Source organism: Bos indicus, chromosome 20, assembly GCF_029378745.1.
Source record: "Bos indicus isolate NIAB-ARS_2022 breed Sahiwal x Tharparkar chromosome 20, NIAB-ARS_B.indTharparkar_mat_pri_1.0, whole genome shotgun sequence".
In the NCBI taxonomy this organism is placed as follows: Eukaryota; Metazoa; Chordata; class Mammalia; order Artiodactyla; family Bovidae; genus Bos; species Bos indicus.
In genome coordinates, this window is record NC_091779.1 from 21,229,149 (window position 1) to 21,253,420 (window position 24,272).

The window sequence follows — 24,272 nt, forward strand, 5'->3', positions numbered from 1 at the left end:
GAAATAGGCACATTTAACCAAGGAGGTAAAAGATCTGTACACTGAAAACTATAAGACAATGATGAAGGAAATTGGAGAAGACACAAATAAATGGAAAGATATCTCATGTTCACGAATCAGAAGAATTAATATTGTTAAAATGTCCCTATTACCCAAAGCCATATAGAGACTCAGTGCAATCCCTATCAAAATTCCATTTTGGGAATTAGAAAAGTTCCCAAAATGAAAATGGAAAAATTCAGGTTTGTCTATTTCGGTGGGGGGGAGGGGGTGGCAGAGGGGAATGGGATTCCCCACCCACCCGCCACCCGCAGAAATAGAAAAAAAAAAAAAAAATAAGACCCCAAGTGGCCAAAGCAATCTTGAGTCAAAGCTGGAGGCATCACACTTCTTGATTTCAAACTATACTATAAAACTAATCAAATAGATGGTACTAGCATAAAAACAGACACATGGACCAGTGAAACAGAACTGAGAGCCCAGAAACAAACAAACAAACAAAAAAAGCGTGCATATGTGATCAACTAGAAAGTGTAGAATACTCAGTGTGAAAAGAATAGTCTTGTCAACAAGTGATAGTAGAAAAACTGGCCCATGCAAAACAGTGAAATTGGACCTCTGTCTTAAACCACACATCAAAATTCACTCACAATGGATTAAAGATTTAAATGTAAGACCTGAAACCATAATACTCCTTAAAAGAAAGTATAGAGGAGAAAACTCCCTGATTGCTCTTGGCAATGCTTTTTTGGAGATGACACCAAAAGCACAAGAAACAAAAGCAAATAAAAACAGGTGGGACTACTTAAAAAGCTTCTGCATGGCAAAAGACACAACCAAAAAATGAAGAGATAAATCTATGAAATGGGAGAAAATATTTGTAAACCATATAACAGAAAATGGGCTAATGTCTAAAATATGTAAGAAATTCATACAACTTGATATCAAAAAGACTACTAATCCAATTTTAAAAGGGCAGAGGACCTGAAGAGACATTGTTCCAAAGAATACATACAGATAGCCAGCAGGCACATTAATCATCTGCTGCTACTGCTAAGTCGCTTCAGTCGTGTCCGACTCTGTGTGACCCATAGACGGCGGCCCACCAGGCTCCCCTGTCCCTGGGATTCTCAAGGCAAGAACATTGGAGTGGGTTGCCATTTCCTTCTCCAATGCATGAAAGTGAAAAGTGAAAGTGAAGTCGCTCAGTCGTGTCCGACTCCTAGCGACCTCATGGACTGCAGCCTACCAGGCTCCTCCGTCCATGGGATTCTCCAGGCAAGAGTACTGGAGTGGGGTGCCATTGCCTTCTCCTCATTAATCATCAGGGAAATGCAAATTAAAACCACAATGAGATGTCTCTTTACAACAGTTAGGATGACTACTATCAAAAAGACAACAAGTAACACGGTTTGGCCAGGATGTACAAAAAGGAGAACCTTTGTACACTGTTGGCAAAAATGCAAAGTCATACATCCACTATGGAAAACAGTGTGGATCGCCTCAAATAATTAAAACAGAACTACTCTATGATTAGCAATCCTACTTCTGAGTATATATCTAAAGAAAATAAAAGCACTGCCTCAAAGAGATATATGCACCACAAAGCTCACTGTAGCCTTATTTATAATAGCCAAGACATGGAAATAACTGAAATGCACATCAACAGATGGATGGATAAACAAATGATAATCACACACACTGAATTATTCAGCCATAAAAAAGTAGAAAATCCTGCCACTTGCAACAACATGGATGAAACTTGAGGGGTATTATTCCAAGTGAAACAAGTCAGATAAAGTCAAATACTAGATGATCTCACGATATATAGAATTTAAAACAAAAAAAAAACAAACAAAAAACCCCCAAAAAACTGAACTCATGATAGCAGAGAGTAGAATGGTGGTTTCCAGGAACTAGGGAAAATGGGGGGGCGGGGGGGATGTTGGTCGAAGGGAACAAACTTCCACTTATGAGATGAATAAGTTCCGGGCACCTAATTTACAGCATGGTGACAAGAATTAACAGTACTGTGTTATATACTTGGAAGTTGTTAAGAGAGTAGAACTGTAGATCTTAAATGTTCTTACTACTAGGAAAAGACAGTACTTATTACAAGATGATGTAACCATATTATAGCAATCATTTCACAATATATACATGTATCAAATCACTATGTTGTACTTAAAAGTTACACAAAGTTATATGTCAATTATTATATCTCAATAAAGTTGGGAGGGAAAAAAAATGTTGCTTTTCAAAAGGTATGTCCTTTGCTAGAAATGGATTCCAGGGACCTAAATGGTAGTTTATATTGAAGGTAATTCTGGCAGAGAAGTAGAGGAATGAGATAGGAAGATAAAAGCAAGTAACAAAGGATTTTCACAAAGCAAGTTTCTACTATTGGTCACTAGAGTTTAAGCCCTCTAGAGAAGGCTGTGAGCCAGTGTAGAATACATGTCTCAGACTTATCTAACCTGAGGGTGATGGAGCTGGCCTATTTGTCAGTCACAAAAGGAAGGTGGTTTCCAGGCAGAACGCTAATTCTCTGCCTCACCCAACCCAGCCTATGGGCAGCAAAGTGAATGCTAGAATGTGGAAGAAGCCCCTAGGCAGAGAAATGCATTTGAATTTGGTCACCTTATACCGAACAGGTGAGAGGATATGAAAAGAGTATTGACAGTGTCTCTTTTTAAAGTTTTATTTTTATGGAAAAACACTTTTATGTATAGTTGATCTACTTTATTATTAATATACATGTTGCTGCTGCTGCTGCTGCTAAGTCACTTCAGTCGTGTCCGACTCTGTGCGACCCCATAGACCGCAGCCCACCAGGCTCCCCCGTCCCTGGGATTCTCCAGGCAAGAACACTGGAGTGGGTTGCCATTTCCTTCTCCAATGCGTGAAAGTGAAAAGTGAAAGTGAAGTCACTCAGTCATGTCCGACTCTTAGCGACCCTATGGACTGCAGCCTACCAGGCTCCTCAGCCCACGGGATTTTCCAGGCAAGAGTACTGGAGTGGGGTGCCATTGCCCTCTCAATATATATGTTAGAGGTATACATAATGTTTCATAATTTTAAGGGTTATATCTATTTAGAATTACTATAAAATATTGGTCATATTCCCCGTGTTGTACAATATATCCTTGTAGCTTATTTTATACCTAATAGATGGGACCTCTTAATCCCCTGTCCCTGTATTGTCCCTCCCTCCTTGCCTCTCCCTCCTGGTAACCACTTGTTTGTTCTCTGTATCTATGAGTTTGCTTTTTTATTACATTCGCCAGTTTGTTGTATTTTTTAGATTCCACGTATAAAAGTGATCTCATTGGAAGGCATTATGCTAAGTGAAGTAATCTACTGCATTTTTAAAATCACACCTTTGAAATAGTTCTCTGGCTGTTTCTTTCTAGAGAGGGTCACTCCAGTTTCTTGAGATTATGACCCTTGGTATCATCTAGGGCCTCACTGAAAGGCTAATTTATTTGCTTCACAGTTTGTCATAAACTTACTAGATATTCTACAAGGCAATTTTGAGTGGAGATATGGGAAGACCCAGATTAGAATCAAAATTAGATTTTCCAAACCACATGCAACAGATCTTTTCTGAAAGTAATTTGTACCCTCCCTACATAGTGAAGCAATGCTCTGTGTTAAATCATGGAAGTCTAGTTGCATATTACAGGCAGGTTTAGTTAGGAAGAAGATAAAAATTATTAAAGGGCTCAAATGTAATGAGTCTGTTACAGTTCTCGCTTTAGTGCTATGTAGGAAATATGAGATTTCAGAGCAATTTCAATTCTATTATAGTAAACTTGATATCATTAGAAGTTTCAACTAAAGTAGCTATTTTCCTCTTAGATATGGCATAAGTTACCATTCTATACAAATTTTTCTTCATCAGTAGAAATACTTTAGTATACATGAATGGAGCAGTATTGGTAGCCCACATATAAAGCCATGATTGATCTTCAGAGAAATAACTACAGTTCTGAGAGCAATATTCAATAATTAACCGGCATTAGAAACTTGGCTTGGCATTTTGTTTCCATAGTATTGACATGGTCTTAAAAACTCTAAAGGCTAAGTATGAGGTACAGAAAGTTGATAAATTTTGAGAAAAACACAAACATTTCTAGTATTAAGTTCAAACTTTACTCACCTTTCTGTATTGAATTTCATATTATACTTTGTTGGCTCTATATCTATTTAACAAAGGTAAAGGTGTTTGTTAAAAGTTTTATACTTTACTTCCCGAGAAGCAAATGCATAAACAAACAGGAACATCCGAGACATAGCCAGCCAAGTGAAAATGCTTGGCTATTCACTGCAGAGTAAATGGCTTGAAGTTGAAGATCAGAAGGCTATAAGTAAAAAAAAAAAAAAAAAAAAATTAAAACAGGACAGAGGGACAGAAAGAACTCCACTCTAAAATGATTTTATTACAAAACCATTCAGTACCAAGAGTAAGATTGAATTACCAACTACTTTTAAACTCTCACATTTTTAAAAGTAGGTTATACTGAAACTTCTTGCATAAAAATACCCTTCCTGGGACAGGCAAGGAATCGTTTTGGCAGGAAGTCATGGCGATGGCAGATGACATCCCCCTGACCATGAGACGGGGCTCTCATTCGGTGTGAACTTTGAAGAACCCAGTGCTTTCCAGTTATAAATACCACTGGGGGAGTTCCATCATGCCAGACACAGAAACATCTTGGGAAATCCTCTTCTCAAAAGACTTTCTAGTGCATTATTTTTATTTTTTGTCTATCCTTCAAACAAACAAGGGAAAAAAATAACATTATGACAAAGAAAAGGAGTACTTAAGAGATTATTGGGATAAATTCAGGTGCAGAACAGGCTCTTTCTTCACTAACAGAAGCACCATTCATCAATATGAGCAGATAATTTTATAAGGGCTGTGTATATAAATGAAGATGCTTTCCTATGCACAAAGCTTCCACATAAAAATTTTACTAGCTAAAACTATTTGTCCCATCATGCATTAGTTTTCCACTGCCATTGTAAAAAATTACCACAAACTTAATGGCTTAGAACAACACACCTATAATACAAGTGGTTCAGAAGTTCAAAATAGATCTCAATGGGCTAAAATCAAGGTGTCCACATGGCTGGGTTTCTTCTGGAGGTTCTAGGGGAGAATTTGTTCCTCCATTGTTAAAGCCAGGGAGTAGTATCTTCCAATTTTCCTGCTTTTGACCTTCTTGCCTCCAGTTTTATAATGATCGTTGTGACTACCCCCTGATAATCTGGTATAATCATCTCATCTCAGGATGTTTAATGCCATTATTAATACATCCACATAGTCCCTTTTGCTATGTAATTTAACTTGTTCACAGGTTCCAAGAAATAGAATGTGGCCATCTTCGGGGACGCCATTGTTCTCTCTACCACACACAGGTGCTACATAGAGAGAAAGAGTTAAGTCAATATTTAAAGAGCCATTATTCCTGCTCTGGTAACTGAAGGACACAAAATGTAAAATAGAAATAGTAATACAGCAATAATAATCATTTATAGAGTGTCTAATAGACTACAGTTCTGTTTACAGTATCTTATTAATCATCACAATAGCCTCTTGGAGTCAGTTTTTACTCTTCTTACAGGTAAAAACTTTAAGCTCAGTGAAGTTAACAGCATGAGAGACCTGGTAATTTTAGGCTAGGATATTAAAAGAGGCTAGGATATTAAAAAAGGCTAGGATTTTTAAGCCAGGCCAGCACTTTAGCCTGAATCTTTTCAGCATCTAAGCCAAGCTTCTCTCCACAGTGTCTGGTGTGTTTGTACGCAGCTTCGTCCTCGATAATCACACTGCGGAGAGGACCTTGCCTCCCTCTTCACTATGTGGATAAAGGACTTAGAAAACATCACTCATGTCTACCATGAAATTTGGGCTTGGCCTCAGAGTTGCAGTCTACTCTCTAGAGCCCAGCACTGTCTGGAAATTGCCATGATTTGTACAACCTCTCTAACAATGTCACCATTCCTAATGTGACTGGAGAGGTGTGGGGAAGCCATCTTGAGCATAGAGAAGATACACTTTGTTCTTAATAGACTCAGAACTGTAAGTCACGTGTCCACAGTATGAGCTAGTCCACACCGAAGCTTAAGGGGGAATGGTACTTGCAAATATTCTCTCACATAAAAGCTCTGAGCCTGAATTTAAGTCTTGCCTTTGTCACTTTATCACCCAGTTTCTCTTAACTCTGCTCTTTCCCACCTTAGGTACATGCCACTAATTGTTTCTTCTGCCTGATATTATCTGCCTCCACTATGCAGCTGGTCAACTCCCATCTATCCTTCAGATCTCAGCATAAACATCACTTCTCTCCATTCTCCAACAGGTCATGCATCCTTCGTCCTCAAGTCCTGGAATCCACTGTGTAACCCCTTTTGTTAACTACTGATCATCCTTTAAAATTCAGCCCAAAAGGCATCTCCACAGTTGTCTTCTTAACCACCACTCCACTGGGTTGGTTAGATCTGTGTATTCTCCGGGCATACTGTGCTTTCCTTTAATAGCCCTTATCACAATTCTGTAAATGGTTATCCACTTTCTTGTGTGGTGTTCAATTCCTCCCCTAGAATAAGCATGCCTTGAGTGAGGAAGCTGCATTCAGGTTTTCACCCAGCATAATGCCTAGGCAAGTACCAGGACTCTCATTTCATAAAGCTGAATGGATCTTGTATATAGGCACTTACCATTGTTCTGTCTAGGTTAAGTGCTCAATTCATCACAAATTTTAGCATCATGGATATTTCTATAACTCTACACAATCAACAGAAATCCTTATGTATCTGTCTTTATTATTTATTTTGAACAGTACATCTCAAGCCCTTACTCTGGGCAGGATACCACACTAAGAATGGCATCATGTAAATAAATAAAAGTGTAAATAAATCACATAATAAGTAAATAAATATCATGCAAATAAATAAATAAAGCACCACCTGCTAGGTGCTTATCAGGAGTGAAAAGACAATGAGAAAATAAATAGCTTTAATCTGAGGTAAAGTATGTGAAGAATCACAAGTCCAAAATTTACCTGAAAATTTCTTTCTTCTAAGCTTCCAAGAATTATGGAGCCTCAGAAACCCCATTCTCATAACTTGGGTATGGGAAAGACTTAAAGGAAGATGTGGACTTTGATGGCTAGATAGACACTTTAGGAAGCAAACTCAGTATGAATGTAAGTAGTATATTTCAGGAAAAGAGACAAGCATGAACAAGGTAGAGAGGATTATATAACTTCTAATATAATGCACAGGTAATCTGCATCAATCTATCAGGCGATTACTTTCCAAAGTATCAAAATTTGCTGATAGATTATTTGTTAGAATGAGTCTACCATATAGACATAAACATTAACCAGAATTATCTTCATACTATAATAACCTTATTAAAATCAGTGTATCTAGATTCTGAGCATATTCATACAGTATCCTTAGAAAAATCCATGCTTATTATTTCATCTTTAATCCATACAATACCTGGAACATTTCTGATGTTTACAAATGAGAGAAGAATCCATGAATACATGTCCTATCTATCTGGAGAGCTTTAGGCTTCGTGGTTCATTAAAGTGACCAACATTTTTGAGCTTCTACTCATGGAATGCTGAGGTTCATGTCCCTGGCTCTTGAATCTAGGTTGCTCTGTGACTGCTTTTCCTCAAAGCATATGGTAGAAGAGATGCTGAATCAGTTTCCAGGCCAGGCCTTATGAGACTGGCAAGTTTCACTTCTCGCTTCCTGGAACACTCACTTTGGGGAAAGCCAACCACTAGGTTGGAAGACCAGCTGCTCAGATTGTCACATTGTGAGGAAGTTGCATCTGGGTATTTTGAGAGTCTACATGGGGAGAGATGACCTGCCAGAGCCAGACATTCTAGCCATATCAAGGCAGGTGTTAGGCATGTGAGTAGGGGGAAAAAACAAAAACCAAAACCATCTCAGATGTGGAGAAGGACCAAGGACCATAGCAGAACTGAGGCCTCAAAGTGCCCTATTCAGGCCATCCAGTCCACTGGGCCACTCGGCCGAGGCCCCAGCTCTCGTGGCGGGTGAAGGGTGAGAGGCGCTGCCCCTGCTGTCGCTGCCTGACTTCCTGACCCATGAGACTGTGTGCATCAGAAAATGATTTCCATTTTCCTCACTACATTTTGGGGGCAGTGTGTACGCAGCAGTGGATTACCAGAGATGGGAAACCCACTGGGGTTAGCTGTATGATTTGTTTTTTACAAACACACTAGAACTTACTTTTCAAAATATTAGTATTCAAGGTTGTCACTTGGAAGAATACTTATTGATTTTAAAAATTTTCCATGCTGAAAACATTTTTGAAAGTCTCTTCACAGAAGCATTTCATGAGCTAAGAAAAAAAGACTAGAACAAGGAGAAGGAGGAGGAGAAAGGGAAGGAGGAGGAAAAGAGGGAAGAAGTAAGGAAGGGGGAGAGGTAGGAAGGGAGGGAAAATCATGTTTTTAATTGGATAAACACATCTCAAGTGGGGCTCAAGTAAAGCAATTATTACCGCATTCTTTAGACTCAGCTCTGGATAGCTTTTCCTTTTTTTTTTTTCTGTTTGCTTCACATTTTCAAAACCAATCCTCAAAGACTGAAGAGTTGTCACCACTGAAAAAAAACAAGTGCCAGGTACTCTCAAGGTAATTCAAAGAGATGAGTTGTGAAATATTTGGCACATTTTCTGGATGCTCAGCATCCCCGAGGTGTCTTTTTAAAGGACACAGCCCTGTGTGGAAGCATATGATCCTACAAGATTAAAAAAAGATCAATGCCACTATATAGGGGCCCCAGAGCCGAACACAAGCTAGCCAGTATGACAGTCAAATTGGTTTGCTGCAATTTCAGAAAGCCTCGGTGCCACCGTGAAGCTAATTTATCTGTGTACATTCACCCTGAATCTTCTCTGTTATTCACAGAGAGAGAAGATTCAGGTTCATATAGTGAGGCTGGTAGAAATAGTCCTGTCCTTTACCAGGTGCTTTTGTATCTTTTTTTGTACAATGAGAATTCTAATCCTCACTGGAAAAGACTAATCTGTAGAAATAATAAATGTCTTTAAATTACCAAGCATGTATTTGATACATAGCAGGCTCTGAATATCATGTATCTTGCAACCTAACAACCAGCTATGTAAGCCTATTATTATTGTGGTTTTCTGATTGCTTTTGGTTTTGATTTAAGAAAAAAGCCATAACCATTTCCTACATAGCTTGATCTCTTTTCTCAGGGCATATAAGATGAAGCCTCATTCAAACATTATGAAACTAATTCTGAATTTAGGAAATATTTAAGTTAAAGAGAAATAAAGTCAATTATTATGTAGTTTGCCCCCCCAAATTAAAGGCAGCATAACTTCCCTATTGCCTTGTTTGAGAGTAGAAATAAAAGACAAATAGGATAAGAAAATATTGCTATTGGCATGATGAATAAGGTAATAATGTTTGGACTACAGGACAATGGTGCTGTGATAAATATAGTCATCATTTGGTATTATGAAAACGGACTTTGGGCAATTTTCTTTATACACCAACATTACAATCATGTCCTAAACAAGCTAAATAAACTAGTCCTATCTCCTATTGGGCATGATAAACAGTTTCTTCTCTCTTTTATATTCTTCAGGGGACCAGGTTGAGAGCTCCAAACTTAAAAAAAAAATAAAAAATTCTCTTTCAGAATTTTAAGCAGCAGTAAGTACTTTAGATATTTTCACAAAGGATACATAGAAATATTATGTCATGAAATCCTGTAGTCAGCCACAGAAACCGCATATTAAAAAAGAAAAGAAAATGTAAAAGGTTAACACAAGGTAAATGCTAAAATTTTAGCTCTGGGAATGCCACCTGCAATACTAGGGGAGGGTCTCAGTGTGCATTCAATAGCTTCTCCCTTTTCTTTATTGTGAGAAGAAAACTTGAAGTCTGTATAACAGATGTGGCCCTCCCCAGGATGCCGGCTATAATTGACCACCAAGGAAACTGTCCAGATGATGGGCCATCCTGTTTTATTAATGTCATTCCCCTTTTCTAGCAAGCAACTCTTTGAAAATAAAGCCGTTTTTTTTCAAGAATACAGATTTTGATAATACAACCCTATTTCTATGGCACACAACTCCAGGAGAGGATCTGCATAGGGCAGCTGGCAATGAACATATGGAATTCTACTGTGTGCATGGTTGATAAAGTGTGTACAACATGTGCTTTCTGCTGCCCAGAAGTTTCCCCAATCTACCAGTTAGGAATTTAATAGCTGCTATAAATGAATTATCAAATCCAAAAGCAAATGTCAGGGTGCCATTCTACCAACTATAGGACAATCAATACAATTTGGAAATCTGATGGCGGTGGGAAAGAATAAAAATCAACTTATTTCTTAATCATCATAAGCTGTATCAGTACTATCAGAGACCCAAGTATAAAACACATACAGTGTTCAACACTCTCAAGGTTAGCAAATCCGTTACACCTTCTCACGTTATCACCTGTTGTTGATTACTTTTTAGTACTTTTACCATTTCCTCATCTCAAGGTGAATATTTTTACTGCTAACGTTATGCTGTATTTTTACCTCCAGGATTTCACCTTTAGACCTAAGAGATAAAAGGCTTAATTTTGAAAAAGAAACTTTGGCAACACTGAGCCCACTGCCCCACACAGCACTCAGTGGTACTGAATACTACCAACAAAGGGCAGCAGAGAACATAGAGCCCATTTCCACCAACAGAACATTCACTCCTGGGTTCACTCATTTTTGCTGTCTCCCTGGCCCTGACACACATTCTTCAATCCTGCTGGTACAAAGAAACAATCAGTTTTCATATTCTTTGGAAATATTGTGTTTTCATTGTTTCTAAAATAAACTACAAGCACAACAGATTTACAGATTTAACAAAAAGAATTGAAAATAGTTAAAGAGTAGCAATCAAAGAAACAAACAAAAATACAATATAGCCATTTAGCATGACTGAACGAACAAAAACAAACTCCTTGCCTTATCTTTAGTGAAAGGGGTGCGCGCATATGCTAACATCAGTGTAACTTGGGCTAACCATTTGGAAAGATATTTTGCATCACAAGAGAAGTTCATTTATTCACTCATTCACTCAGAACTTTGCTGTTGAATTACAACATGCCAGGCACTGTTCCAGGTATAGGGACTACAAAGAGAATTAGGAAATGATTGGCAGTTAGAAATAGCAAACAAGGAGAATGAGATAAATAACCAAAACACACACTCACACACAAAGAGAGAGAGAGAATTCTATGCAAAAAATTTTAGGGGAATTGGGAAAACCTATTCAGGAAATGTGAGATTTGGGACTGGGCTGTTTATTATTTTTCCATTTCCTTGTGCATTCATTAAACAGATATTTCTTGAGCTCCTTCTGTATGTCAGGAGCTATTGTAGGAACCAGAGATATTTCAGTGAACACAGACAAAAATCCCTACAATAAGTAATGTAAATAAACAATGCAGCTATAGTAGTTTGATGATAAGTGTTAAGGGGAAAAAGTAAAGGAGAATGAGGAAAAGGAGAGGTTGACATTTCAGGTAGGGTGTCCAGGGAAGGCCTCCTATTAAGGCCATATTTGATTTCTAAAAGTCTAAAGGAAGTGAAGAATTGAACCACAAAGATCCATCTGGGCAGGGCGTTCCAGGTCAAAGGGACTGTAAAGGCTGTAATGTGCCTGTGAGGAAGATCAGGCAAAGTTTCTGGCTGGAGGGGCTGCAGGCTAGGGGCAGGAGGGGCTGCAGGCTAGGGGTCAATAAGTAGTCAGAGTGCAGAGGTCATGTAAATACTTTGCTTTTTCTTTGAGTGGGATGTCTGGTCACTAGAGGGCTTAAGCAGAGGAGTGACAGGTCATGTTTTCATTTTAATCAGTTTGCTGTGCTTGGAGAGGGCAATGGCACCCCACTCCAGTACTCTTGCCTGGAAAATCTCATGGATGGAGGAGCCTGGTGGGCTGCAGTCCATGGGGTCGCTAAGAGTCGGACACGACTGAGCGACTTCACTTTCACTTTTCACTTTCATGCATTGGAGAAGGAAATGGCAACCCACTCCAGTGTTCTTGCCTGGAGAATCCCAGGGACGGGGGAGCCTGGTAGGCTGCCGTCTACGGGGTCGCACAGAGTCGGACACGACTGAGGTGACTTAGCAGCAGCAGCAGCGCTCAAGAAAATGAAGGAGTGGAAATTGGGAGACTGGTGAAGAGTATCAACTAGAAGACAGATCATAACAGTTTTGACAAGGGTAGAAACAGTGGAGGAAATGAGAAATGATCATATTCACGATATACTTTGAAAGAAATGCAGACAGAATTTGTCAATGAATGGTCAGAGTTCTTCAGGACCACCACCAGTTTCTATGATTTGCTAGGATTCATAGGACTCAGCAGATAGTTGTAGATGTGATTTATTACAGCAAAAGAATACAAAACCAAATCAGCAAATGAAAAAGGCACATGAGGAGAAAGGAGGAAATCAGGCACAAGCTTCCAGAGTCCTTTATCCGTGGACTCACATGGAATGTTTAATTCTTCCAGCATTGAATTGTGGCAACATGTGTGCAATGTTGTCAATCAGGAAGTTTATTAGAGCCTCAGTGCCCAAAGTTTTTCCTGGGGTCTAGCCGCATAGGTACCCTCTGCCTAACTGTACAAAAATTCCAGATTCCTAGAGACAAGCAAGTGTCTAATATGAACACTGTACAAATAATTTAGGTACAACAAACCATTCTCATCAGTTAGAAAATGGTGGGAAATTCACATTCCTGACACCAGCCAAGGGCTAACCATGAAAGCTTCCCTCTTAAATATAGCAGCCTCAGGAAGGCTATGCTCACTCTTTCATGCACAGATAGAATATGTGATGTGAGGTAAGAGCTATTCAGGAAGAGAAATGGAGAGCCTAGGGGTATTTTGGATAGTGAGGGATGAGAAGAAGAGATTTACTTGATATCTCATCCTTCATTTGGATAGGTACAAAAAAATGCCCTTGAAAATATAACAGTTTTTCCTGCAGACAGGTCCCTTTCCTTGTGGAGCTTATTTGCATTTTAATAGGATAGCCAGATACTAATCAAATGATCCTCATATCTATTATTGCCCTATGGACCTGGAGTAGTCAGTCCAGGTAGAACAAATGGCATGATGAGGAAAGACCCGGGGGTGGCAAGCAACATGTGAAAAAAAGACCAGTGAACAAGAGGACGGTCAACAGGAGGATGGAATAACCTTTTTTCATTTATTCATTCAATAAATTCATGCTGAGCACTTACTCATGCCAGTTATGTGCTTGGCAATGAGAATGGTTCCTGACACAATGGTGTTTGCAGTTCAAGGGAAGAGGTAGTCACTTGGCCTTTTTGTGTTGTCATAGATTTGCCCTTCCTCTCCTCTCTCATTGTTGTTCAGTCACTAAGTCATGTCTGACTCTTTGCAACATCATAGACTCTAGCATTGCAGGCACCTCTGTCCTCCACCATCTCCTGGAGTTTGATCAGATTTATGTCCATTGAGTTTCATTGCCCCCAACTAAATGTCTCACAAACCTGGATCGCCATGGGATCTTCTCACTTATCTTTATTCTCTCCTAACATATCCTGTACTTGAAAACCAGATAAGGTTTCTTAAAATCTGATTCCAAGATGATTTCTCATGATTTGAATTTTAAATATTTTTTCTACTTCTTAGACTTTTTTCCAAGATCATTAAATCAAAAACTAGGATTTAGGACCCTCCCACAAGCACAAATACATACATACACACTAAACCTTCCCCAGTGAGCTCGCTCATTTCTATCATCATGACTTCTAATCACATTCTTCCACTGGAAAAACTTTTCTGGAATTCATTTCAGAGTCTTCTAAGTCTTCTAAGTGTTCCTAAGTCTTCTGTGGGCCATCTATCGTGCCACTTCCTCCAGAAGTCATTAGCTCTTTGGTCTACCCTACCCTGCCCTTCTCCTTTCTACAATGTATAATATCTGCAAAATATGGGCACATCTTTCTCCGCACTGCTCTCTTTGGTGATATGGATGATCCACATTTATCAAACCATGCACTAAGTCATCTGAGGTTGGGACATTGTGCTTTTTAAATTTTAATTACAGTGTCTAGAATCATGCTGGGCCATGGTAGGTCACTAAGTTAAATTTATTGACTTGATGCTTTGACTTTTCTATCCACACTTCCAGGCTAGATCTCTGCCTTATTCATATGTATTAGTTAAAAACTGCATTAAAAATTACCTCAAAACCAGTGGCTTAACATAGCAATAAACATTGGTTATCTCTCATAACTTTTGTGAGTCAGGAAGTTGGGAGCAGCTTTTAGCCACATGGTTCTGGTTCAGAGTCTTTCACGAGGATGCATCAAAATATGGGCTAGATTTTCATCTGAAGGCTAGACTGAGGCTAGAGAATCTGCTTTCAACAGGAGGCATTCATTTGGCTGGCGATTTGGAGCTGGTTGATGGCAGAAGAAATTACTTACTCTCCTCATGAGATTTCTATGGGGCTACTGGTATGTTCTTATCACACGGCATCTGGATATTTCTCCAGAGCAAGTGATAAAGAGAGTATAAGACAGAAGCTATCATGAGTTTGTGACCTAAGCTTGCAGAAGTCACAGTGTCACTTCCATAACATCTTACTTATCTCATAGATCAACAGTAGCCAATATGGGAAAAGACGACAGAAGGATGTGGATACCAGGAGGCAAGAGTTACTGGGGGCCATCTTGGAGGCTGACTATCATACCATATCTGATTAAATCTTACTGCCTAAGGTTTGTTTTCTATGCAAAAGTATATTACTTTAAGCACATCAAACACTAAACAAGTGAAAATATCAGCAAAATGAATAATTACTTCAAGCTTTTACATAAGGACTTATACCACTCTTTGAAAATCTGTTTTCAATTAGAAGCACACCAGATTTTTAGGATAGCCTCCACTCCACAGTATTAAGTAGGAACCAAATGCTCTCTTGTTTTCCATCTCTTAATCCAAAGCCTCAATTACTTAATAAAAAGATAACTTCAACCTCTTAGTATCATACAAATATTTCTTCTTGCTCTTCTCCTCCACTGATCCTCACATATACCCCTTTGTATCCCCCACCCCTTTACTTCAGTCCTCACTTTTCAACTCTTACCTGTAGGCAGGGCAAGTATCCTGCAGGAGCTTAATGAAACTCAGGATTTTCTTCCCCCACTGAAATATTTTCTCCACCTGCTCACTAATGTCTAACATTTTGCAATTAACAAATTCTTTTTTTTTTTTTTTTTTGTCTCTGACATGTGGTTTCTTGTCTCCAGTTAAAAATACCAATATTCTTAGTAAAAGGAATATATTACAACTTTAACAGCTGTCTGCTCATTAGTATGAGTTTTTCTGCATGTATCTCCTGAAAACAAGTTTTCAGAAGGGAAAAGAAGAAAAAGAATACCCGGGGGAGGCAATCTTTCAAAGGGTAAAGTCAGAAAAGAGATAAGAGGACCTCATGGAATGGAAGGCTGCACTTCCTCACAATTCTATGCAGGGCCAACTCTTTTCTGAGACTTCAACAAGACTAGAAAGTCAAAGGCCTTTAATCTCATCCTCATACCAACCAAACTCACTATATTAAATCATATTCCCTTTGTGTACCATCTGTCAAAGGCTATCAAAATGAGAATATGGGAATAATCTCTTTTTTAAAAAAAAAAAAAAAAGGAAATTAAAGAAAAAGAAATGACTGGTGAACGTAAGCCCCACAGAGGACAATGCAGGGCTGGGAATGCACTACTTGCAGGGTGGCTGGCTTGTTAAATCTTGGGTTACAGCTTGTTTATTTTAACAATGACTTTGGTCTATAAGCCCTTAGTCCTGTTATTTATTCATAACCTTGCAGGGGTCTTGGATTCCTAATTTGCAAGTATAAAAATGATAAGCAATTTGCACATGGCAGGTGTCTGGACAAATGTTCTCTATTATCTACGTAAACCAGATGCTCAGTGATTCTAACTAAGCTGAATAGAACACACACTGTTCATTCCCAAGCTGGCCTCATACTCCTACAGAGACCCTGAGTTTTGCAAAGACTCTTCCGTAGCTTTTATCGATTATAGGAAAACCACTGTCAAAAAATAATAACTTTTCTTGATGATGTGCTGCTGGCTGTAATGGCTGGACTATCCAGTAGAATTCAGTGGCCTCAGACCTCTCTTGTGATGCTTAATACATGCCCTCAGGAAGACAGACTTAGAATACAGACACTAAAGCCAGGTTTACCCACCACATCAAAGCAGACCTTTTCGATTTTATTTGAACTGATTGCCAAGAGAAAGAGAACTAGCACTTATTAACACACCTGCCATAGACAGAACATTCTCTTAGGAGCTCAAGACACATTATTTCATTTCCACAACTGATTGAGTCATAGAATAGCCAGTCTCATTTGATCATGAAATTCAATTTTTTTCTATTAAACAAATTAGATTGTGTTTGGCTCATGTTTTTATTTAGAAGAATAGGCTGTTCTGACAGCAGAAATTGAAACAGAATTCAGTTCTTCCATGATTGAATGCATTCACAGCCTTACCTCTTTGGTTTTAAATTTGCACTCTCACATTCATTCACAAGAAAAATTACCTTCAGGCCTAGATCTTCATGAAGGGACATGAGGCTGAGCAAGACTGGAAGACAAAGATCAGAAGCTGGGTTCAACCTGTGTCTGATTAGTCCCATAGATAGATGCACGCAGTCACCTCCAGCATGGAGGGGAGTCCGCCATCAGGCATAGGCACAGGATACCAGCAATTTTTAGAATCTGCAGGGGGGCACTCAGATGGGTATCAGGATATCCAAGCAGGACAGGAAAGGCATGAGAGAAACAGAATAAGAGTATTCAGATCAGATCCCAGCATGCTGAGATCTGGATCAGACATGAGGAGCCATATGGAGAGGCAGGAGTCAGAAAGCACCTGTGCTGGAGGGGAAGGGTCAAAGCATAAATCAGAAGAGTGGAAATCCCCACTGAGCATCTCAAAGACCCAAGTGATGTCACACAATAGCCTCTCTCACTAGATTACACTAATCAACTTGTGCACCTGTTCAAGTAGATCCACCAATTATGATCTGGATTGGATGACAAGGATCCTCGCCCCCACAGAGCCTTCGGATGGAGCTTGGCGATGGTGCTTGGGAGGTCTGAATCAGAAGAAATTTTAAAGAGGGACGTTTCCTAATGGTAACTATGATTTACTGGCACAGAGTTCTCATACTGCTGAAGAGTTGGCATGCTGCAAGTTCATTCTAGGAAGATCAACATATTGATGCTCTCCCTGGGCATATCTGGTAAACAGCTGCTTACATCTGGGTAATATCACTTTACATCAATGCTGGAGCATATACTGCTTTAGACCAGAGCTTCTCAAACTTTAATGTGCACAGAAATCATCTGAGGTCCTTGGTAAAGCCCAGATTTTGATTCAGTAGGTCTGTGTGGATCTGAGAATCCTCATCTCCAACGAATTCTCCGGGGTTTCTGATGGTGCGGCTGGGTCCACACTGAAAGTAGCAAGGCCCTAGATTAAGGACAGGGGCCATAGTTTTTTTTTTTTTTTTCTGTCAACAACTGTTATTAATAAAAATTCAATAACAAGCCCCACAAAACTGGCATCTGAAAGAATACAGATTTTTATTTTCTTGGTGATTTGTATATTTGGATAATTGCTTACACTAAAATTCTAATTTAAGGATTCCTTCATATTGCAAGTAAACATATCTTTCTTTTCTTTTTTTTTCCTTCTTTTTTTGTTCACTCTGGTCATGTCTTCAGATGCCAGAATTCTAAGCCTATGCAAAATGCTAAGAACATAAATTCCAGAAAGAATTAAATGTCTTAGACAATAAAAAATCTGCCTACCATGCAGGAGACCTGGGGTTCAATCTCTGGGTTGGAAAGATCCCCTGGAGGAGGGAACAGCATCCCATTCCAATATTCTTGCCTAGAGAATCCCATGGACAGAGAGTCCTGGCATGCTGCAGTCCATGGGGTCGAAAAGAGTTGGACGTGACTGAGTGACTAGCACTCACAAACACACACATAAATTCCAGAATCGGACTGACTCCTCACACTACTTGTGTGACCTTAGGCAGTTTGCTTAAACTCTCTGAGCCTCAGAGTAAAGACAAAATAAAGCTAATCACAGTATAGTAAAGGGATATTATGAAATGTGTTATTCTTAAATGCATTTATAACAGTGCAAGGCACATGGCAATAGTTATTTAGTATTTGTTGAATTAATATAAAAATATATACAAAATTTAAAACAGTATGTGTACAAAATCTAGCACATAAGTAGCATGATTTAGTGCATTCCATATGATCCTTTAAAACCCCTATAGAGGATTTTTCATCTCTGTTTGGCATACTGGAAAATGAGAAGAACAGAGAGGTATAAAAAGTGACCCACAATCTTGGAACCCAGATTACTTGAAATCCTCAGAGGAGAGAATAAGATAAAACTTAACTAATTGAGGCACATATACACACTGATAAAGCATCAATATCCCACAGGAACGAGCATTAAAGGTGGAATAATTTAGACTTTGATTAATTTATTGGAGTCTGACGACTAATAACTTTAAACTGTATTGTAGGGACTGTGGGAAGATATTCCATCCTTCTGGGCAGAAATGAGGTTTCTCCTGAAGTGAACAGATGTTGCCACTTGTAATAATCCTAAAAATTCTGAAACCTAGAACAGAAATGGAAGACTAGAGAGGTAAGTCTTAAAATGAGATGAGGGGATTAAAACCCTCCTCTTTCTGTAGCTGAGAGTCATTATGCTTGCACTCGCATGTCTGGAGAGACGTAGGGCCCTGCCAGCCTTTCTGAGTGAGTCGTGCCTGGAACGTGGAGACAGGCTGGTAACGAGACAGGGCACCAGTCCAGGAAGAGAGCAGTGTGAGTTATTCTTGGTGTTGAACTCCCTTTCTACTACTACGGTCTTTAATAAAGACACAGCAACACTTAAACAGCCTGAACTCTGTCTTCCATGAGGAGCTGAGAGGAAGGCTTTACATCCAGGCTTGGGAAGTAAGAGGTAAGAGGGATGCTGGCAGCCTCAAAGGCCAGAAGAGAAGAACTGTGTCCCGAGGAGAATGACGTGGTGAGCACAGTGGCAGCTGGTGGGGGCAGAGGGACATGGCCAGAAGAACACAAAGGAACCACGCAGACTAGCCAAAGAACACATTTGTGCAGGACTAATTTCCAGCAAAAAAAAAAAGAAAAAAAAGCCAGACGTTTATCATTTCATCATGAATTGGGTGAGGCATGCATGAAATCAGGGAGAATATCAGGACTAGATGTTGTGCTTCCTCATCTCCATGCTACTACTATTTCCAGTATGTCACAGGACAAGCATATGCACATATCCTGAAGGATGATCTACATACATTACCATCTTTATGAAAACTCCAGATGTTTTACTGATTTTAATCTAGATGTTTAACATAGCCTGGAATTTCAAAGGTTATCAGACAGTTGTTTTGCTTTGTTCGTATGAGTGTTTCTTTTCAAAGACAAGTCACAACCAACGTTAACTAAATTGGTCCTGATCAAAAAGAAAAAGAAATTCATAATTATATGGTCAGGAACAAAGTTGAACAACGAGAGCATCTGTAAATTCTTTGGGTGGAATTACATGGGTATTTCAAAGACTATAAAAGAGTAATTTCCAGTATGACAGGAAAGCACTGGGTTAGGACAAGTAACGTCATCTGAGCTGGGCACTCATGACCTGTGAAACCTTGGAGGAACCACTGATTCTCATCCTCTGAGCCTCTCCAGCTCTTCATGCCTTACATGGGGATAATAAGCCCTGGTTGCTTACCACAGGGGCACCACTGGCCCATGGCATGCCTCTGTGAAAATGAGAAGAATATAGCCCCTCTGAGCTTACCCAGCCAGTGCAGGTACATAATTTAGTGTGCATTGCATGGACCAGGTTTGAGGCTCCATATATACCCTCAACTAGGGGCTCACATGCTCTGAGCCAACTTGCATGTTCATGAACTGTGGTCATGGCCGATCTCACAAGATGATGGTGAGGATGAAACAAAGGTATTTTGCTAAATGTAAAGGCAACATAAATGTAAGAGAATGCATAAGCTTAAATGTAATCAAAAGCTGGCTTTCAAACCAGAAATATAGAAAGATTCCACGCATGAGGATTTCTCAAAAATTTAAAATCAAGAGACACAAATTATAAGGTATGTACCATACATATCAGTAACAGAATATTTATTAGGTATGGGGCTCTTAGCCAGAAGGAAGAACCAGAGGCACCTGAAATCTATTTAAAAGGACACATTGAAGGTTCTATCTCTGGAGGCTTCTGAATTGGGATGTCTGAGAGTCTGTAACCTTCTTATTTATGGCACCCCACTCCAGCACTCTTGCCTGGAAAATCCCATGGACAGAAGAGCCTGGTGGGCTGTAGTCCATGGGATCGCTAGGACGTGACTGAGCGACTTCACTTTCACTCTTCACTTTCATGCACTGGAGAAGGAAATGGCAACCCACTCCAGTGTTCTTGCCTGGAGCATGCCAGGGACGGGGAAGCCTGGTGGGCTGCCGTTCTCTGGGGTCGCACAGAGTCGGACACGACTGAAGCGACTTAGCAGCAACCTTCTTATTTATAAAGCACCCCAGGTTTTCTTTGATGCACATCCTTGCTTGAGCATCACAAGCTTAGAGAATTTAAGCCTAGTAGCTAGTTTAGGTATTTTAAAGCCACATTCACTTTTTTTGGCCTGAATTATTCAGAGAGCCTTCAAATGAAAAGGAAAACATATGGCATAAAGAATAATAATAATTAAAAAAAAAACTAAAGAAGATGCTATGTTCTCCATAAAAATAATCAGTTGGGATATTGCTCACTAAGTTGATAGCTCATAAGATATTTACAGAATGTGTATTCCAAAGTACACAATGCATGGTACAAAGTATCTCTACACTGTCCCCTCCACTGAGCTATCAGGGAAAAAAGCCTAATCTTGTTCCCTACACATTAATAGTCTGTTAAGATGCAATGGAAATCTCAGACGAACATGTCCATCATCAAATCTGACATCCAGTGAGGTCATCATGAAGCAAATCAAAGTAAACAATCAATAATCATTCTGTTTTTATATACATCCAGAACCATCAAATGCAAAGGCAGTAATTTAAACACAAACGCTCCAGTAGTTTGAACCACTATAACCTAAATCATTTATTAAAGCACAAACATTTCTTCTTTCCTCTTAGATTCTATTAAGGTATTTAGCCATAGTCGTCCATCTCCTCAGCTGCTCTATATGTCAGGAAGGATAACAGATAGTACTGAGTACCTGCTTTACGGTATCATTAGCACCATTGGCAGGGAAGGTATATAATTCTGTACAAAATTGAATGGACTCATTTCAGTCTACAACAAGAAGTCAGTGGATTTCCCTAGGCTGACATATTAAAGCATTGCATCTAGGATATAAGTATTCTACTTGTATAAATTCTCAGTTCAGTTCAGTTCAGTCACTCAGTCGTGTCCGACTCTTTGTGACCCCAAGAATCGCAGCACGCCATGCCTCCCTGTCCATCACCAACTCCCAGAGCTCACTCAGACTGATGTCCATTGAGTTGGTGATGCCATCCAGCCATCTCATCCTCTGTCGTCCCCTTCTCCTCCTGCCCCCAATCCCTCCCAGCATCAGAGTCTTTTCCAATGAGTCAACTCTTCGCATGAGGTGGCCAAAGTACTGGAGTTTCAGCTTTAGCATCAGTCCTTCCAAAGAAATCCCAGGGCTGATCTCCTTCAGAATGGGCTGGTTAGATCTCCTTGCAGTCCAAGGGACTCTCAAGAGTCTTCTCCAACACCACAGTTCAAAAGCATCAATTCTTCGGTGCTCAGCCTTCTTCACAGTCCAACTCTCACATCCATACATGACAACAGGAAAAACCATAGCCTTGACTAGACGGACCTTTGTTGGCAAAGTAATGACTCTGCTTTTGAATATGCTATCTAGGTTGGTCATAACTTTCCTTCCAAGGAGTAGTTCAGTTCAGTCGCGCAGTCGTGTCCGACTCTTTGTGACCCCATGAATCGCAGCATACCAGGCCTCCCTGTCCATCACCAACCCCCAGAGTTCACTCAGACTCACGTCCATTGAGTCAGTGATGCCATCCAGCCATCTCATCCTCTGTCATCCCCTTCTCCTCCTGCCCGCAATCCCTCCCAGCATCAGAGTATTTTTCAATGAGTCAACTCTTCACATGAAGTGGCCAAAGTACTGGAGTTTCAGCTTTAGCAACATTCCTTCCAAAGAAATCCCAGGGCTGATCTCCTTCAGAATGAACTGGTTGGATCTCCTCCCAGTCCAAGGGACTCTCAAGAGTCTTCTCCAACACCACAGTTCAAAAGCATCAATTCTTCAGCGCTCAGCCTTCTTCACAGTCCAACTCTCACATCCATACATGACCAGTGGAAAAACCATAGCCTTGACTAGACGGACCTTTGTTGGCAAAGTAATGTCTCTGCTTTTCAATATGCTATCTAGGTTGGTCATAACTTTTCTTCCAAGGAGTAAGCATCTTTTAATATCATGGCTACAGTCACCATCTGCAGTGATTTTGGAGCCCCCCAAAAATAAAGTCTGACACTTTCCACTGTTTCTCCATCTATTTCCCATGAAGTGATAGGACCGGATGCCATAATCTTGGTTTTCTGAATGTTGAGCTTTAAGCCAACTTTTTCACTCTCCTTTTTCACTTTCATCAAGAGGCTTTTTAGTTCCTCTTCACTTTCTGCCATAAGGGTGGTGTCATCTGCATATCTGAGGCTATTAATATTTCTCCTGGCAATCTTGATTCCAGCTTGTGCTTCTTCCAGCCCAGCATTTCTCATGATGTATTCTGCATATAAGTTAAATAAGCAGGGTGACAATATACAGCCTTGACGTACCCATTTTCCTTTTTGGAACCAGTCTGTTGTTCCATGTCCAGTTCTAACTGTTGCTTCCTGGCGTGCATACAAATTTCTCAAGAGGCAGGTGAGGTGGTCTGGTATTCCCATCTCCTTCAGAATTTTCCACAGTTTATTGTGATCCACAGAGTTAAAGGCTTTGGCATAGTCAATAGAGCAGAAATAGATGTTTTTCTGGAACTCTCTTGCTTTTTCAATGATCAATTGGATGTTGGCAATTTGGTCTCTGGTTCCGCTGCCTTTTCTAAAACCAGCTTGAACATCTGGAAGCTCACAGTTCACGTATTGCTGAAGCCTGGCTTAGAGAATTTTGAGCATTACTTTACTAGCGTGTGAGATGAGTGCAAGTGTGCGGTCGTTTGAGCATTCTTTGGCATTGCCTTTCTTTGGGACTGGGATGAAAACTGACCTTTTCCAGTCCTGTGGCCACTGCTGAGTTTTCCAAATTTGCTGGCATATTGAGTGCAGCACTTTCACAGCATCATCTTTCAGGATTTGAAAGAGCTCAACTGGAATTCCATCACCTCCACTAGCTTTGTTAGTAGTGATGCTTTCTAAGGCCCACTTGACTTCATGTTCCAGGTATCTGGCTCTAGGTGAGTGATCACACCATCATGATTATCTGGGTCATGAAGATCTTTTTTGTACAGTTCTTCTGTGTATTCTTGCCACATCTTCTTAATATCTTCTGCTTCTGTTAGGTCCATACCATTTCTGTCCTTTATCGAGCCCATCTTTGCATGAAATATTCCCTTGGTATTTCTCATTTTCTTGAAGAGATCTCTAGTCTTTCCCATTCTGTTGTTTTCCTCCTTTCTTTGCATTGATCACTGAGGAAGACTTTCTTATCTCTTCTTGCTATTCTTTGGAACTCTGCATTCAGATGCTTATATCTTTCCTTTTCTCCTTTGCTTTTCACTTCTCTTCTTTTCACAGCTATTTGTAAGGCCTCCCCAGACAGCCATTTTGCTTTTTTGTATTTCTTTTCCATGGGGATGGTCTTGATCCCTGTCTCCTGTACAATGTCATGAACCTCATTCCATAGTTCATCAGGCACTCTATCTTTCAGATCTAGGCCCTTAAATCTATTTCTCACTTCCACTGTATAATTATAAGGGATTCTATTTAGGTCATACCTGAATGGTCTAGTAGTTTTCCCTACTTTCTTCAGTTTCAGTCTGAATTTGGCAATAAGGAGTTCATGGTCTCAAAAA

The 24,272-nt window shown here is 39.8% G+C and overlaps 1 long non-coding RNA gene across 2 annotated transcripts in view; it reads right to left on the reverse strand.

Annotated features, from left to right (window-relative positions):
- Positions 1-24,272, reverse strand: part of LOC109574772 (uncharacterized) — a 211,364-nt gene that overhangs the window by 159,178 nt on the left and 27,914 nt on the right. For both annotated transcript variants that reach the window (XR_011562420.1, XR_011562421.1), the window contains exon 2: positions 4,163-4,364. This is a non-coding gene — a long non-coding RNA (uncharacterized lncRNA). The remainder of the gene's footprint in view (positions 1-4,162; positions 4,365-24,272) is intronic.